At 43.3% G+C, this 19132-nt stretch overlaps 1 protein-coding gene across 2 annotated transcripts in view; it reads right to left on the reverse strand.

The window, feature by feature from the left end:
- Nucleotides 1–19132, reverse strand: part of FBXL7 (F-box and leucine rich repeat protein 7) — a 330308-nt gene that overhangs the window by 136469 nt on the left and 174707 nt on the right. The window lies entirely within an intron of this gene.

Below are 19132 nucleotides of genomic sequence, written 5' to 3' on the forward strand. Positions count from 1 at the left end.
GTCTCAGGCTAGCCAAGGGCTGTGCTTAAAGGGACCCGACCCCCCACCCCAGACAGACAGTTCTCAGGGGTGCCCCACTTGCAAAGCAGTCCTGGCTTGGATTGCCCAGAGTACCTACACTGGGCACATCAGACCAGCTGCACTTGCCGCAGGCTGCCATATGGGGAGAGGGGGCAATTGGGGGGCTACAGGAGAGCTTCCACCCCCAGAAGCCCGCAGAGCCAGCCCAGTCCTCCTCATCAGGGGCTCGTACCCCATTCCTCCCTCACCTCCTTCCACTTACCCCTCCCTAGCCCCCCTTCCTGATGTACAAAATAAAGGACAAGTGTGTTCAAAAATAGAATCTCTCTTTATTGAACAAAACTGGGGGAGACTGGGAAAAGAAGGTGGGAGGGGGAAGAGAGAGGGTGGGAGAGGGGAGGGCAACTACAATGATGAGGGGTTTGGAACAGGTCCCATATGAAGAGAGGCTAAAGAGACTGGGACTTTTCAGCTTAGAAAAGAGGAGATGGAGGGGGGATATGATAGAGATCTATAAAAGCATGAGTGGGGTGGAGAGGGTGCATACAGAAAAGTTCTTCATTAGTTCCCATAATAGAAGGACTAGAGGACACCAAAGGAAAGGAATGGGTAGCAGGCTTCAAACTAACAACAGAAAGTTCTTCTTCACAAAGCAAAGAGTCAACCTGTGGAACTCCTTGCTGCAGGAGGCTGTGAAGGCTAGAACTAGAACAGAGTTTAAAGAGAACTGAGATCAAGTCATGGAGGTTGGGTCCATGGAGTGGTATTAGCCAGGGGGTAGGAGTGGTGTCTCTGCCCAAAGTTTGTGGAAGGCTGGAGAGGGATGGCACGAGACAAATGGCTTGGTCACTGTCTTTGGTCCACCCCCTCCAGGGTCCCTAGTGTTGGCTGCTGTCGGAAGACAGGCTACTGGGCTAGATGGACCTTTGGTCTGACCCAGTTCGGCCATTCTAAGCTCAGGGCTCAGGGCTGGGGGTCTCAGTTGACCACATTGATTTTCATGCCAACCTGCTCCTGGGTGGCCAGGCTGGCAGCTCTCCTGCCCTAGACGGCTGCTTTCCTGTGCCTAGTGCGGAGGTCGTGGACGAGGTCCACGATGTCCACTGGACCAGGCGGGTGCCCGCTTCTTGCGGTCCTGGGAAAGCTCCCAGGAGCCGCCTGCCCGGGAAGAGGGGGAGGGCTGGGGGGCATCAGGTGGCTGGCTCGAGCCGTGCCAGGTGCAGGGTCTGCTGGCTGGGTGCTGGCAGGCTTGCACCTGGCACAGGCATCGTAGCCAGCCCGTGCCCCTTTAAGGGGTCCGGGGCCGGGAGGGAGGCAATAGAGTTTCCCTGGTGTTGGCCAGACTGGCCACCAGGAAAAGCTGGGGAGGGCTAGCCTCCCACTAGTTCGAATTAAGGGGCTACACACCCCTTAATTCGAACTAGTAAGTTCGAACTAGGCTTAGTCCTCGTACAATGAGGTTTACTTAGTTCGAACTAAGCGCTCCGCTAGTTCGAATTAAGTTCGAACTAGCGGAGCGCTAGTGTAGCGCCTATCAAAGTTAATTTGAACTAACGTCTGTTAGTTCGAATTAACTTTGTAGTGTAGACATACTCTAAGATACAATGCTCTCAAACATTTTATACTGTCAAGGAATATGTCACTCCCTCATCTAAAATGTTACAAGCCATCCGTGTCCAGCACTGGTGTAATGCAAGAAATGAAACCTTACAATTATATTATGACTTATTGGAAAGCTACTGGAGATAATGTTTAGAGGTTTCTAAATTCATCAGAGAATGCGTAAATAATATAGTAGCCTGGTGCGGAGCTATTCTACAGAAACTGAGCCACTCCGCACTGGACAGGGAAAGATGGAAGGAAATAGTGAAGGAGGAATCGGGCACCAATGGGCATTGAGTCCTTGGTGGTTGATGATGATCACAAACTGCAGCAAAAATCTACTCGCCAGCCCCGCATTGTGCATGCACAAGACCCACATTGCGCATACGTGCGCCACTGGTGAACGGGGCAACTGGCTGAAATCTACTAGCCATGGATGATTAGAGTCACTGATTTGTCGAGTCCCTGATGATGAAAATTCAGCAACGATTGTGATGTGGTGGGAAACACCCAGAGCAGTTTTGGTTTCTGTCACCACCACCTGTCTTTCAACTTTGAGTGGCTTAATTAGTATGGTGCTGTAACTCAGAGCCCTGATGCCAGTAGCTAGACAATAAGACGTCCAACCTATGGCTCATGAGACGCATGCGGCTCTTCAAAGAAAAAATTGGGGCTCCAGCACCCGCTCCCGCGGCTCTTCAAGGGGCAACGTTTTCCTGTTTGCACAGGATGCAGGTGCAGATTTCAAAATGGCTGCCTTCAAAATGGCCACCTTAAAAAGGGCAATGTCTGCTCTGTACTGAAAAGGGCTGCTGCTGGGCCCTACCTTCCTCCCACCCTGCCATCAACTTTTTTCCCCTCAGCTCTTTGCGCTGTATCCACCTCTATTTTGGCTCTTCATCTGTAACGGGTTGGCCACCCTTGCAATAAGGCTTTGTCTACACTGAGTTTTTACCCACCTTTTTCAAAAGAACCCTCTACACCTCATTTTTTTAGGAAGGGTTCTTTCGAAAAAGGGTTTGTTTTTTCCAAAAGAAGTGCATCTAGACTGATTTTGTGTGTGTCAAAAAACTCTTCCGAAAACAGGATTGGAAGATGATATACAAATTCACGCCCAGTTTGCATATCATCCTTCAAAAGCTGCGGGAAGTCTAGACATGCCCTAAGTTTCTTTTTCTAATACAAAGTAACTATTACCTTTGAACCATTTCCCAGAATGCCTTCTGTTCTAAAGAGGATCCAGCATTGTACAGGCAGCCCCGTGCTCACATGCTGGCCTTATGTTTCTGGATAACCTTCACTTAAAACCTCTTCCAGTTTAATAGGGTTTGCAATTTGTGTCCCCCCCCCTGCTCCTCACAGGACTAAGGTAATTCACAGCTACAGACTTGTGGAGGCTTCCTTAAGGTTTGTCTATGCTAATATTTTTATCAGCCAAGGGTGTGAAAAACAGTCCCCTGACATTAATTTCATCAAGAAAAACAGCAATGTGCACAGCAATATGTTGGTGGGAGAGCAATTGTAGAATTATGTAAAAAAGTAACTCAATTAAAAAATAAAACCATGTAAAATGTTAGAGCCTATGAATCCCCTCAGTACTACTTAGTGTTCAGCTAATTGCTCAAACAAGTTTTGTTACCATTTTCAAGAGATAAATAATGTTGCCTGTTTCTTGTTTCCAATGTCATCTGAAAATGAGAACAGGCATTTGTATAGCACTGTTATAGGTGGTATCACAGGATATTTAGGTGCCAGATGTGCTAAAGATTCATATGTCCCTTCATGCTTTAAACACCATTCCAGAAGACATGTGCCCATGCTGATGATGGGTTCTGCTTGATAATGATCCAATGCAGTACTGATGGATGCATGTTCATTTTCATCATCTGAGCCAGTGAAACCAGCAGAAGGTTGATTTTCCTTTTTTTGTGGTGTGGGTGCTGTAATTTCTGCATCAGAGTATTGCGCTTTTAAGACTTCTGGAAGCATGCTCCACTCTTTGTCCCACTCAGATTTTGGAAGGCACTTCAGATTCTTAAATCCTTGGTTGAGTGTTACTGCTATCTTTAGAAATTTCACATTGGTAAATTCTTTGCATTTTGTCAAATCTGCAGTAACCGTGTTGTTCTCAAAATGAGCATGTGTTAGGTCAGCCTCTGAAATTGCTATACCATGAAATAAATGGGAGAAGGTAAGTAAACAGAACAGGATGACATACAATTCTCCTCCAAGGAGTTCAGTTGAACTTAATTAATACATTTGTAACTAGTGTCACAAGCACAGAAGTATGTCCTCTGAAAGGGTGGCAGAAGCATGAAGAGATATACAAATGTTTAGCATATGGCATTTAAATGCCTTGCAAAGCCAGCTACCAATGTGCCAAGTGAACACCTGTTCTTGCTTTCAGGTTACACTGCAGATAACAAGGGGGAAGTATTATCTCTTGTAAATATAATCAAACTTATTTCTCTTTGTGACTGTTGGAACAAGAAGTAGGATTGAATAGACCTGAAGGCTCTACTCAACTTTGGAAGCCCTGAGGACCACAATGATACTCACAGTACATGCCAAGGGCCACAACTTAAGTGTGGTTGCATATACATGCAAATATATGCAAATAGCATCTTTCACACTCACAGCATGAATATAAAGTTTAAGGCAAGACTACACAACACAGAGGCCCCATTTAAGCTGGTTCTGCTGATATTAATAAACTACAGTATTTACCCAATTTCCACCCATATGACAGAACTTTTAATGAGCAATGACAGTCCAGGAACATAACTACTGAAACACATATCAACAGAAGACCATTATACTGACTACTTTTTTGTTTTGGCTCCCACCCACAGGCCACGTATTGAGCCCTGTGTAAACCCAAACTGTTCTACGGGCCACAAACAAATGGGCCACATGTTGAAGAGCCCTGCTCTAAAAGTTTTACATTGTTTTGGTCTTGAATGCAGTTATGTAACAAAAATAGCTACTTTTGTAAATTGCACTTCCCCAATGAGGAGACTACACTACAGTATTTATGAGGTGAAGTGAAAAATTTCTTTTGTTTATAATTTTAGGGTGCAAATATTTGTAATAAAAATAATATAAAGTGAGCACTGTATACTCTATTCTGTGTTGTAACTGAAATCAATGTATTAAAAATGTAGAAAACATCCCAAAATACTTAATACATTTCAACTGTTATTTTACTGTGTGTTTAAAACTGAGATGAATTGTGATTGGCTTTTTGAGTTAATTGAATGAGTAAGCTTCCATTAATCAATAGCCCTAATAAAAACACTTATTTAACATATGTTTACAAACAAAAAACCACACACATGCAGTTGATTTAGTTGCTTACTCTTTAGGATTTAGACCCTCTGTTTTTGCCAGGTGGTGTCTGGACCCTGATTGTAACACTGATATTTTCCCTTTGTCTCCAAAGCACGTACAATTATGAATCATGGTAGTAAGGTAAATGGACATTCGAGACATCGTGATACGAGAAAACACTAACAAAAAATAATCCAAGTCTTTCTAGAAAGAGGTTTGGATTCTGGGTATGTTATTAGTGAATACATGCATTGAATCTCACACTTTATATATTTTATATATAGAAACTGTAGTAGATTGTTATATTGTCTGATACTTTTACTAGCCACCTTATGTTAGGCTAAATCCAGGAAAAAAATGCAGCTAATAGATGAGCTTATATTAGTACGAAAAAAGAAATCTAACACACCATTGCCTAGATGTTCTAATGAACAAATTAAATAGCAGTGTATGTAGATCCTGTTTTATTAATATCACTTGTGAACACCCTCTCCCACTCCAAGTCAGGGGTAGCTGTTTCTAAATATATTACAGAGTTCGGTATTACCTTGCCCTACCTACATGCCACTCAAAAGGATCTACAGGGCCGTTTCTCTTTAAAAACTCTGAGCCCAGAGGGGAGGGAGAAGGCTTCAGGTAGAACTCCTGCCCCCAGCACAATCCCACTGGCCATTTTTGGACCACAAACTGGCTAATGGGACCTGCCTTTTAGAATAACAAGCACCACGCTTCTCATGCCCTCTGGCTCATAGTTATTCACCCACTTACATGGTGCTGCAGCCCGTGTGGGGGTGGAACAGGCTCCCTGCCTTCCTACCTAAGAAATATGATGGGCTGCTGGTCAGGAGTCACTCAGATAAGTCTCCTGGCCACAGCCAGCTTCCTCCACCCCAGTCCCTCCATCCCCCAACACTCTTCCCCCCACTCCATATACCCTCCTAACCCATACATATAAGAGCTCTTAGTGGTCAGAAACCCTCAGCACCTTATTTGTCCACTCAAGTACTTCTCTGAATTAAAGTTACTTTAAATCATCTAATGAATAGTTGGCCAGTCCAGTGCTCCAGGTCACAACCCTCTACTTCACCCAAACTCCCTCCCAGACCACACTTTCCCTCCTGCAATCTAGCCCCTTAAACCAAGCTCCCTTCTGCACCCAACCTTCATCTCAGATCCCAGACCTCCTCCATTAATGTCATGCAAGAGTGTGGCCCTCAACACTTTCCAAAATCTTGGAGTGGCCCTTGTCAAATATTATTGCCCGCCCCTGGCCTAATAGATCCAACATTTTCCACTCCCAAGAATTATGAAAGGGTGAACAGAGCTTTCCTTGTTAACAGCCAAAAAGGAGACTGTAGATATTTGGGCTCCAGGAACATACAAGGCTTTGAGACCTCCCAAGCGTTGCAGCCCAAGCCCGAATTTCCATACTGCAATTAAAGAGATTCTGAGCCTGAGCCAGCTGGTCCAGGCCAATGATGGGTGTCTAATTGCTGAGTAGACATACCCAAAGACTCCTAGAATGAGCCTTTGGACAAGAGCACCCTATATTTCACCCTCTCTCAACAGCAAGTCCAACTAAAAACAGTCTCCAAGAAACTTCACCTTTGGGAGCAATAAGATGCACAGAGTATTTGGAGGGAACAGAGCAGCCTTTTCAAAACAAGCTAGTATTTATTAGTTTCCTGTAATGCATCCGAGTCCTTAAACAGCTTTGCCAACTAAACCAAGGCAGAATCCTTATTAGAAAAAGCAATGGCTTCATCATGCCATGCTTCTCTCCAAGATCCATCTTCTCTTTCTGTCTCCGAGTCTCAGCCCTACCTGAACAGTCTAATTCTCACACTCATCCTATCTTTAGTTCCAGTCATGCTGGGTTTACATGTTCAGCCTTGCCTAGACTTCCCAACTGTTAAGCATTACTGGCCCAGAACTTGCATTTCCTTGGTCAACATAGGATCCCCCACTCATTTGTGTAGATTCTATTCAGCTCTTAATTGGTGCCTCGATATCAAGTCAGAACTACATGACATTCTGTGAGCCCTTAGTCATTCCCCTTTTACGCCCAGTATTTGTGTACAAAACAAAGAGAAACTGAGGTGCACATCATTCGGAACTAGGGATGTAAAAGTGTAGTTGATTAGTTGACTACCCGATAAGCCTAGGCTGAACCAGATAGTCACGTCGACTTCTTACATCCTGCCCTTGCCCTCTCCCACCTCCTCCCCCCGCTGCCCAGCTCTTACTACATTTAAAAGGCAAAGGTGCAGGTACAGCACAGGACTTTCTGCAAGCCGGGACTGACAGTCCCAGCTCGCACCGGGTCCCGGACCTACCCGCACTGTGGCTCTGCAGTTTAAATATAATAGGAGCCGGGTTGCCAGCATGCCCAGCTCCTACTACATTTAAACTGCAGAGCTGCAACAGTCCCTTATCTACTAATTGTGTACTCAGTACAAATTGTATCAAGTACACAATTAGTCATTTATGCTTTATTTAACATCCTTAATATGGACAATAAACAAAATTCCTACATTCTTCACACTTTTCCATTTCCCTCTTGTAGTCCCACTTCTCTCTCCGTCCTCTGTAAATCTCTGACTCCCATTCCTGACAGTGTAACACAAGTGTAGAAAAACTTCGTTTTTGCCCATAAAACTACCATTCTGATCTGATTCTCCAGGAAAGCTTGTACAGTAAAAGCTGACAAACCACCACCTAAAAAGTCAGCAAAAATCTATTGCCTAGTGCAGGGGTGGGCAATAATTTTTTTGCTGGGGGCCACTTCGGAAATTTTTGTAGTGGCTGAGGGCCGCACAGGAAGGGACGGGACATAGAGCAGAAGGGGCAGGGTCAAACTATTTCAGGGTTCCCCCCCTCTAGTAAACAACTGGTCTGGGAGTGAGGGAGTGCCTTTGCTCCCACCCCACATTTCTCCAAGGTTCCCATGTCCCAGTGTGGGAGGAGAGTTCCCTCGCTCCCCTGCCCCTAGGCCAATTAGGGCCTGGGGGCGGGGGAGCACGTGAAGCTATGCAGCGTGCGGCACTTCATAGCTTCACATGCTCCCCCGCCTCCAGGCCCTAATTGGCCTGCGGCAGGAGAGCAGAAGGGCCTCCACAACCTGGATCCACCCGCTTGGTAGGCTGAATTTGTCCCACAGAGATCCTTTTGCCTACCCCTGGCCTAGTGTTTAATTAAAGGTCAAATGAACACTTGAAACAGTTTGGATACTTCCAATTGGTTGTATATCAGAGACTGTGCTGCAGATTCGTTTTGTTTCTAAAAGACCGAAGCTATGTCTTATCCTATTCACTCTAATGTCACACTTAATTTTAGTTAATGTCCAGGAAATTTAAAATGAGTAGTCCTGTATTAATTATTTAGAGAGAGAGAGAGAGACAGAGAGAGAGAGAGAGAGAGAGAGAATCATGAGCTTTCTTGGGCAAAACCTCAGATGAGGAAGTGGCTTTTGCCCACGAAAGCTCGTGGTACTCTATATGTATTTTTTAGTCGTTTTTTTAGTCACTCTGAGACTTTCCAGGAAATTTAACGGCAATACCGCAGATACAGAAAACAATGTATAAAGCAGGTTCTCACAAGGCTTACCTTATTCTTTTAAATTTATTATGGGCAGTGGAGAAAGTAACTTCAAATTTCTTCTTTGAGAAATCTTTACTGTGATGTCTACAAGTAACTTAATGATGTTTTAGTAACTAGTTTGCTGTGACCAATGCCATGAAGACCAGTGTTGTTTCATTGTTTCCTGTGCTTTCTGTTCTGTCTGTATCCACGTGGTTCTTGTCTGACATTTAGACTATGTACTTTTAAGGATGCTTCATCTTTTTGTTCTTCGTTTGTATAGTGTCAAGTACAATAGAGTTCTTTCCCTTAATTGGGACTCCTGGCACTACTGCAATAATAATATTATTGTTAGCATTGTCTATAGTTAAGGCTAAAACCTTACATCTTGAAGGAATTTGCCTCTAACAGAATGAGCTACAAAACTAGAAATAGCAATTTCATCTTTTGAACGAAGCCATCTGAATCAGTGTGAATAAGTGTGAGTTTGAAAACATATGGTTAAAATTAACTCAAAAGATCTAAATGTGAACTGTAAGTAGGTTTCCAGAGAGCCCAAATTCTCTGAACATACAGCCTAAGATCTATGCAAAGACCTAGTGCCCTATCAAAACCAAGATAAAAAGAAAAAAAAATCATTAAAACAACTTTAATCCTCTTGGAAATATTTTAACACTAAACCTAAAATTGTACACCCAAAAATAAGAAGTTCATTTTGGCAGACTCAACACTATTTGGGACAAGAGTTCTTATTAGTTAGGCCAGACACAATATAACAAGTAAAGGTGATAGATCAAAAATCAGGTGAGGAAGAAGTAGGGAAAAGCTCAATAATAAGATCACGCAGTTACTCATGATATGCACATCTTGTAGTCTCAAACTGGCAGAAATTGTGTACATTCAACTGATTACATGAAAGTTCATCATTGGTGGCTAATATCATGTGATTTTCATGACATTGACACTTAACCAAAAATATTACTCCAGAGTCAACTTCAAATCCTAACTTAATCTGGACTGATATCCAAAGAACTCCTTATAAATCGTTGCCTATCTATTAAATTAACTGCTATAACCTTCCTTTGCCATATTGATTTGCAAACCTTTTTAATCGCCGAGTGCAGATATGTGCTGCTTATAGGTATATAAATACAAAACTTCAAGGGAAACTGAAAAAATGGCCTTAGTGTTGCTGCCTACAGGAAATTCCTCTGAGAAAGTGATCTCTCCTTTTTATGTAGTAAGTCATTTCCAGAGATGATTTCAGCTCTCTGGAAACTCACTGTTTACATTTGGATCCTTTTCACCATACAGCACCAAAGTTGCTTTAGTGAAATCACAGAAAATTCAGCAGTTGAAAAAGAGATGGAGCAATGTATTTCTTTTATCAAAAGTTAGTAATGATCCCAGTCCTGAGACATGTTTCCAGCCAACCCACAGTTCCTTCAATATACCATTTCCTGTTATTTCAATGACCAGAAAAGTTCAAGTGAGTGGTCCTTCAGAAGCTGTTGTTAGAGCTATTTGAAGAAATTCTGAGGAAACCACAGTCCATTGAAATAGGTGGTTCTATTAAAATCCAAGCACTTTACATCAATTTTATTGGAATTCATTTTGGAAGAAAACCGGAAAAAAGTGCCAACAGTGCCCAAACATTGAACAATTTGTGAAAGGAAACATTTTGGTTTTGAAATGACTGTTTCATTCTATAATTATCTATATCTTAAAATCAAAAAACAAAACAAAGAATCCCAAGCAAAAATTTGAATTTTCCTTAGGAAAATTCACTTACTATGTACCCTTGTGTTCACACACTATTATAATAACCTTTGAACAAAGTATGCCTTGTAAGGTATTATTTGAAAACTCATACTTTGCTGATCAGTATCATCCTGACAGGTGTGGTATCACTGTATGTAAAGTTATGAGAGTCCATTCTATGCTGGTGATACCACGTGTTCCAAACTGAAGCTGGCAAAGAAGACTATCTTAAAGGAATGTGTATTCTGCTTAATTTGCATTTAAGCAGTAAACAGAGTTACCAAACCTGAAAGGACACAAAGAATGCTTAAAATGGAGGAGATAAATGCAGCAGGAAACATTCTTTCCATAAACCCAGATAGAAATTTTTCTCAACAAGAGGAACACCTTATAAAAATGAAGGACACACATTTTAAGGCATTTTCCCTCTCTCTGCTGATTAATTCTCTGCACCTGAGGCAACATAAGAACGGCCATACTGGGTCAGACCAAAGGACCATCTAGCCCAGTAGCCTGTCTGCCTACAGTGGCAAGTACCGGGTGCCCCCGAGGGGGTGGACCAAAGACAATGATCAAGCGATTTGTCTTGTGCCATCCGTCTCCAGCCTCTGACAAACAGAGGCCAGGGACACCATTCCTACCCTTTGGCGAATAGCCTTTAATGGACCTAACCTCCGTGAATGTATCTAGCTTCTCTTTAAACTCTGTTATAGTTCTAGCCTTCACAGCCTCCTCTGGCAAGGAGTTCCACAGGTTGACTATGTTTTGTGTGAAGAAGAACTTTCACTGATTAGTTTTAAACCTGCTACCCATTAATTTCATTTGGTGTCCTCTAGTCCTTATATTATGAGAACTAATGAATAATTTTTCTTTATTCACCCTCTCCACACCACTCATGATTTTATATACCTCTATCATATCACCCCTCAGTCTCCTCTTTTCCAAACTGAAAAGTCCCAGTCGCTTTAGCCTCTCCTCATATGGGACCTGTTCTAAACTCCTAATCATTTCAGTTGCCCTTTTCTGAAAGCTTTCCAAGGCCAAAATATCTTTTTTGAGGTAAGGAGACCACATCTGTACACAGTACTCAAGATGTGGGCATACCATAGTTTTATACAGGGCAGTAAGATATTCTGTGTCTTATTTTCTATCCCTTTCTTAATAATTCCTAACATTCTATTTGCCTTTTTGACCGCTGCAGCACACTGTGTGGACATTTTCAGAGAACTATCCACGGTAACTCCAAGATCACTTTCCTGATTTGTCGTAGCCAAATTAGCCTCCATCATACTGTACATATAGTTGGGGTTATTTTTTCCAACGTGCATTACTTTACACTTACCCACATTAAACTTCATTTGCCATTTTGTTGCCCAATCACTCAGTTTGGTGAGATCTTTTTGAAGTTCTTCAGTCTGCTTCTGTGTTAACTATCTTAAACAGTTTAGTATCATCCACAAAATTTAATACCTTACTGCTTGCCCCTTTTTCTAGACCATTTATGAATAAGTTGAATAGGATTGGTTCTAGGACTGACACTTGGGGGACACCATTAGTTACCCCTCTCCATTCTGAAAGTTTACCATTTATTCCTACCCTTTGTTTCTTGTCTTTTAACCAGTACTCAAATCCATGAAAGGACTATGACAATTTAATTTACACAAGAGCCTTTAGCGAGGGACTTTGTCAAAGGCTTTCTGAAAATCTAAGTATACTATATCTACTGGATACCCCTTGTCCGCACGTTTGTTAACCCCTTCAAAGAACTCTAATAGATTAGTAAGACAGGATTTCCCTTTCCAGAAACCATATTGACTATTGCCCAACAATTATGTTCTTCTACGTGCCTGACAATTTTAATCTTAACTATTGTTTTGACTAATTTGCCCGGTACCGATGTTAGACTTACTGGTCTGTAATTGCCAGGATCACCTCTAGAGCCCTTTTTAAATATTGGTGTCATGTTAGCTATCTTCCCGTCAGTAGGTATAGAAGCCGATTTAAGGGATAGATTACAAACCACAGTTAACAGTTCTGCAGTTTCCCATTTGAGTTCTATTAGAACCCTTGGGTGAATGCCATCCGGTCCTGGTGATTTGTTCACGTTAAGTTTTTCTATTTGTTCCAAAACCTCCTCTAATGGACAGTTCCTCAGATTCATCTCCCACAAAGGATGGTGCAGGTTTGGGAATCTCCCCCAACATGCTCAGCCGTGAAGATGGATGCATCAACAACTGAAATTTGGAGAAAACTGAATTTGTGTTTCACAGCACTTTATTAATTTTGTATTTTTTATACCCCAAAATTTCATTGCCCACCTGGCTACGATTAAGTTGTTTAAACAAATGTGTTGCAATGGCAGAAAAAAATATTGCATGTCTGAAAACTATAGGTACTAGGGGTACTTAAATGGGTACTTTGTTAAAAAAAAAAAGGGTTGAGAAACATTGGTTTAGACAGCAAGACTGCCTTTGGGATTAGAAAATAATAAGAATAGTATGCCTTGCTTCTGAGATCTACTGGGAATTCCTCCATGGTCCTTGCCTGCAGCAGACTGTTGTGATAAGGAAACCCTGAAGGCCATGCAATTTATCCCGTTTTCTCTTCAAACAGGGCGTGGCTGTCAAAAGGGAGGTCTTCAATGGACTACTGGGTCTCAGAGAAGCCCCAGGACTATAGCCATGCCACTCTTCTCATATATAAAGCAGAGTCCATGGTTCATGCTGCAGAATCAGCCCTATTAGAGGCCACCTGGAGTGTCACTCTCATGATTCCCTGTACCCCTTCTAGTACAGCCAGTCCCCGATTTATGAACGGTAGATTTACGACCCTTCGCATTTATGACCAAACCTCCCATTAAGCGGTCGTAAAGGCGGTCCCCGAGTTACAAATGCGACCCGCGCTTATGAACAGCACAGTCAAAATGTAACTCAATGGGGTCCGACTTACGAACATTTCGAGTTATGGCCAAGTGTTTGGTCCATAACCAATTCGTAACTCGGGGACCGGCTGTATAGCCTGGAATTCTTTTCTAGGTCCTCTGGGAGGCAATCTGCAAATTTGGCCCGATGCTGAAATCAGACCCAGCCAAGAGGGTTTGATGATTCGCCGCATGTAACTGCAGGCTTGCAAACGAATACATTTTTATCCCAAAAAATGCCAGTTCCTTTGCTTCTTTATTCCTGATAACGGTCAACTGATTGGGCCTGTCTTTTCTGCTCATTGACAGCAATATTATGAATGAGTTTATGGCAGGGTGGGTGTACAGATATTTGTACCTATTTGCAAGAAATAGCAATTCCATGCTACCTGCTTAAAGATTTGAAGCAGTGATGAACAGGATTTCCAGAGGGCTTTGGTCATCCTAGTCACCGCTTTATACACTGGAAGTGCAATCCTAGCCTGGGATGCTGAGGTGAAGACATTGAAGATGGTGTCTGAGGGCTCTTCCAACTTCTCAATCACCAGCCCCAAGTTCGAAGCCACTCTCTTCAAACAGCTCCTGGTGAGATTTTGCATCATCCTGGGGAACTATAAGTGGAGGCCCCACAACAGTCTCATCAAGGGACGATGAGGATAATTCCAGCATAGCTGGTGTCACCTTTTTGGCCACCTGCTTGACAGTGGGTTTGTTCCCAATCTAAAGCATCTGGGGGATCATCTGAAGTGGTCTACATCTCCTGTGGACAGGAGACCCTGGGTGAAGATTAATCAGAGGCTACAGACACCACCTTTTGCACTTGAGGGTTGTACAAAGCCCTATGAGGAGCAGGGGAGCCATAGCAGTAGCCATTGACCCTGAGGCCACAATCAACCTGGCGGTGCCATCAGTAGTATCAATGCCATGCTTGGAGGACTCAGACCTACCACAAGGATTCCTGGTTGTACTCCAATACTCAGGAGGCAAGTCCACGTCCTGGGCATTGGGACTGCTCTAAGAGCGACCACTTGCCTTGGAACTGACTACAACAACTACCACACTCCAAGGAGGAATCAGTACATGACTGATGACCCACTCAGTTGAGATTTTGGTGATGGGTGTTGGCAGTCAGCAGATACACAGTGGTAGCCTGGATATCAATACTGAACGCTTCTTGACGGATGTCTAGGAGAGGAGTGGGAATGCAACTGATGTCCCAAGGACCAGCAACTCTGGAGCAGTGACCCATGTTGGTAGGACAGGGTTTAGTCCTGAAAGTCCCAATAGAGACCTCCATAAGAGCAGCACTGAACTGAAGTGGTGCAGTTATGACACTCCCGGTACTGGGGTCCCAGGGAAAATGTGTACGTCTGCATCCCCTTGCCAGCAAGCAACACTTCAGGCCCATTGAGTGATGTCCAGAATCTAGAGGTCTCTGAGTTGCACAGCACAGTGGCTTTGACAGGTGAGCTAATGGTGGGATGCTCCCAGAAGAGATGAGTAGAGATGAACTGATGGGGACTAAAAGGACAGACTGAGGGCAGGCTTACCTCTTGACTTGGGCACTGCCAGCACCAGTGTGGGTGGCACGGTGAGGGATGGAACATTCTGCAGAGCCTCTGAAAGTCGATGGCATCTCCAGGTGCAAGACTCTGGTACCACTGTCTGGGCTGGTGAGCATGTGCCTGGGAGGGCTAGCCTGCTCTACTGAAGCTGGAGCCTGGCTCCCACTTGGAGGAGATGAGCTGAGTTTCATGGGCCTAGGCTCATCTTTAGCCCTTTCCTTGTTCTTGTACGTAGGAGATCTGCTTCTACCAGTCTCTCTTATTGGCAGTGCCAAGGAGGCAGATGTTCATCCATCTGAAGATGGTACTGGTCAGGCTCTTTGCACCGAAGTTGAAGTGATGTGCTTGGAGTCCGACTGTAGCCATTCCAGTGCTGGTGTCAGTGCTGACTTCTGCTCTTTTTTTAGTGTAAAGCTTAAAACTCGGACAAGCACAACACCTGTCATCGATATTCCCCAAAGCAACGTCAAAATTAGTGTGAGGGTCACGAATTAGCATAGGCTGTTTACAGTGGTCACAGTTGTTAAACCCTGGGGAGCAGTGCATACCCTGTCCCGAGGCTAAGTCCTATCTGGAACATTAATTTACAACATACTAAGGGAACTACATATCAATTATTAAACTACTTACAAGTGAAAGCTCAGAATGAACAGATCTGTGGAGAGAAGCTTTGCCGGAGTAAAGGAAGATTCTAGCACTGTCACAGGTAGCAAGTAGGAAATGACAGTGGGAGGGGCCAGTGGCATCCCTTCTATCATGCCATAAAGGCAACACTCCCTGGGATGCCAGAGCCGGCTTCCCTATGGATACTGCTAAGGGAAAAAACTTCTGGAACCAGTCCGCAAAGCGAGCACACACACCTAACTAGGAATGGACGTGAGCAAGTACTCAAAGAACAATATAATTAAAGACATCAAAAATTAAATATTACTCCAGACTGCAACTACTAAAAACTGGTTGTTACTACTAGTTTTGCAGTCTCTACTAGGTTTCATTTTCAATTTTCTGTGTCTTACATTCTTTGGTTACAGATGACAATTTGTAAAAACCACAGCAAAATAGTTAGAACTGATGTCTAGGCAACAGCACATGCAACTCAACCAACATTACTCACATGAACACATGATATAAAATATTTAACAAAAATTGGTGTAATCTGAATATCTACAAAGCCACATTGATTTTACAGATTTTGTATGGAAGTAAAATTAAAATCCACTGAATAAGCAGTTTAATGGGAAGGAATTATGCGGAAGTGCTGTAAAAGCTGGCTCTGCCCTCAGACGCTTGAATGGTGTGGGGACAAGCAAACAGAAGCAGGGCAGAGAAAAGGCAGGAAATCCACAACCAACTTGTTGTACAAAACTCTCTTGGGAAGAAGGAAGAGCAAGTTGTTGTGTGGGTGCAGGGTGACTGCAGCAGCAGGAAAAAAGCTGGCTAAGAATCAGTTCTGGGGGGCAGACAAGCCCCATTGGCAGCCTGAGTATGTGGTGCCATACATTGTCTCTATGAGCCAACAGTGTGTCGCTGTTGCAAAAAAAGAAAACATGATACTAGGTGCATTAACAGGTGTGTTGTGAGCAAGACATGAGAAGTCATACTTCTGCTTTATTTTGCGCTGATTAGGCCTCAGTTGGAGTAGTGTGTCCAGTTCTGGGCACCACATTTCAAGAAAGATGTGGAGAAATTGGAGAAGGTCCAGAGAAGATCAACAAGAATGATTAAAGGTCTAGAGAACATGACCTACAAACGAAGACTGAAAGAACTAGGTTTGTTTAGTTTGGAAAGAAGATTGAGAAGGGACATGATAGTGGTCACAAGGAGGAGGGAGAAAAACTTTGGCCTCTTGGGATAATACAAGAAGCAATGGGCTTAAACTTCAGCAAGGGAGTTTTAGGTTGGACATTAGGAAAAACTTCCTAACTGTCACGGTGGTTAAACACTAGAATAAGATGCCTAGGGAGGTTGTGAAATCTCCATCTCTGGAGATATTTAAGAGCAGGTTAGACAGACATCCATCAGGGATGGTCTAGGGGACTAGACTCAATGACCTCTGGAGGTTCCTTCCAGCTCTAGTGTTCGAGGATTCTATGGATGTATGATAAAACAGGAGTGGCAACAATGTACCATATATCATAGAATCATAGAATAATAGGACTGGAAGGGACCTCGAGAGGTCATCAAGTCCAGCCCCCCACCCTCAAGGCAGGACCAAGCTCCGTCTACACCATCCCTGACAGATGTCTATCTAACCTGTTCTTAAATATCTCCAGAGAGGGAGATTCCACCACCTCTCTTGGCAATTTATTCCAATATTTGACCACCCTGACAGTTTGGACATTAGGAAAAAATTCCTATCTAAACCTCCCTTGCTGTACTTTAAGCCCAAGCCCATTTGTTTATAAGCCGACCCCCCAAACTTGGGAGAAAAAAATGGGAAAAAGTCAGTGAACCATTTATAAGCTGACTCCAGAGTACAGACCCAGAGTCCCAACTCGTTAGCATCAGCGGGGGCTGAGAGACGTGGAGGCTGCAGGCATGGAGCCTCTCAGCTCCCATTGTCTGCTGTTCACTGTTCCCACAGCTTGTGAAGAACCCATTCATAAGCCGATACACATTCTTCACAGCGGGATTTTTTTCCAAAATAAGTCATCTTATGAATGAGAATACACGGTATGTAAAGTTATTAGATCCCATTCTATAGTGGTGATAACACGTGTTCCAAATAGAAGGTGGCAGACAGATCTGTCTTAAAGGCATGTGTGCTCTGCTTAATTTGCCTTCAAGCAGTAAACCGTTACCAGGCATAAAGGGAAACAAAGGATGCTTAAAACAGAAGAGATAAAAGCAGCAGGGAACATCTTTTCTCAAATGCAGCTAGAAATGTTCTTCAAGAGGGGGGAGTGAAACTATGAAACTTAGGGGCAAATAGTCCAATGCACCATCCCTCTCTGCCCACTGATTCTCAGCAACTGAGGCAACAGAAGTTTCACTGGATTGTAGGAGAAAATACCCTGACTTAGAGGGTTTAGTCAGGAAGACTGTGGAAAAAGCAAATGGAGAAAATCTTTGCTTGGATCTGATTGAGTTTATTAAGTAAGGCAGGCATCGACAGTAATTTAATTTTTATTTTCTTATAACCATTTCTGACTTATATGCCTCATTACTTCTGCTCAATTAAAATTTCTCTTAGTTAATAAACTTGTTTTATTGTTTTATCTGACCCTGTGTATTTAAATTGAAGTGCCTGGGAAGCTTCTTTTGGGGTGGGAAATTGTGTGCATATAATTTCTATTTGACCAATAACGGACTTCAGGCCCACTGCCTGGAGGTCAGGGGGAAAGCTGTAGTTGCCCTGGAGCCCAGTGACTCAGAAATGCTAGTACCTTTCAGACACTGCTACTGCGGCAGCAGCAATGGCCAGAGACCCAAGCCCTTTAAATTGCTGCTGGAACACCAACCTTGGACGATGCCAAGGGCTAGTTAGGGTATGGTGCATTCTGGGCAGCATTGATAGCTGGCTGCCTCCAGTCTCACCCTTTCCATCTGAGGCCCCCACCTCTTCAGGAGTACAAAGCTGCATGCACCTCCCTCCCCCATTTGCCCAGGAGCCTGGCAAGTCTTTTGGCTCCCCAGTGGGCTTTCTATAAACTTGTACTGTCCAGGAGAGAGCTGGGCAGCATGACATGATGATGAGCAATCTCTCATCACAGAATATGGTAATCTTCCATGGGAGTTATGGACCCTCGTTTTGTATTTATTGTAGTATTATGCTTTCCAATTTGCACTACTCTGAATTTATCAACACTGATTTTCATCTTCCATTTTGTTGTCCAGTCACACACTTTTGTGAGATTCCTTTGTAATGCTTCACAGTCTCCTTTCAACTTTCAGCAAATTTTGTCACCTCACTGTTAATATCCCCCTTTTTTACGTTTCTTATGAATATATTGAACTGCACTGGTTCCAGTACAGATCCCGAGAGGACACTTATTCATCTCCCTCCATTCTAAAATTGACCATTCATTCTTACCCTGGTTTTTAACCAGTTATTGAGCTATGAGAGGACCTTCCTTCTTATCTAGGACTGCTTAGTTTGACAAGGTCTTTCACCCAAAGCTCTTAAAGAAAAGGCTTTCTGAAAGTCCAAGTACACTATAGTCACGTTTGTTGACCCCCCTCAAAGAACTCCAATAGACTGATGAGGCTTTACAAAGGCCATGTTGACTCTTCCTCCGCAAATCATATTCATGTATGGTGTCTGAAAAGTATGATCATTATCACAGTTTCAACCAATTTGCCTGGCACTGAAGTTAGGCTTGCCTGTCTGTAAACTGCAAGGATCAATTCTGCA

This window comes from Pelodiscus sinensis, chromosome 2 (genome assembly GCF_052426305.1).
Source record: "Pelodiscus sinensis isolate ZL-2025 chromosome 2, ASM5242630v1, whole genome shotgun sequence".
Lineage (NCBI taxonomy): Eukaryota > Metazoa > Chordata > Testudines > Trionychidae > Pelodiscus > Pelodiscus sinensis.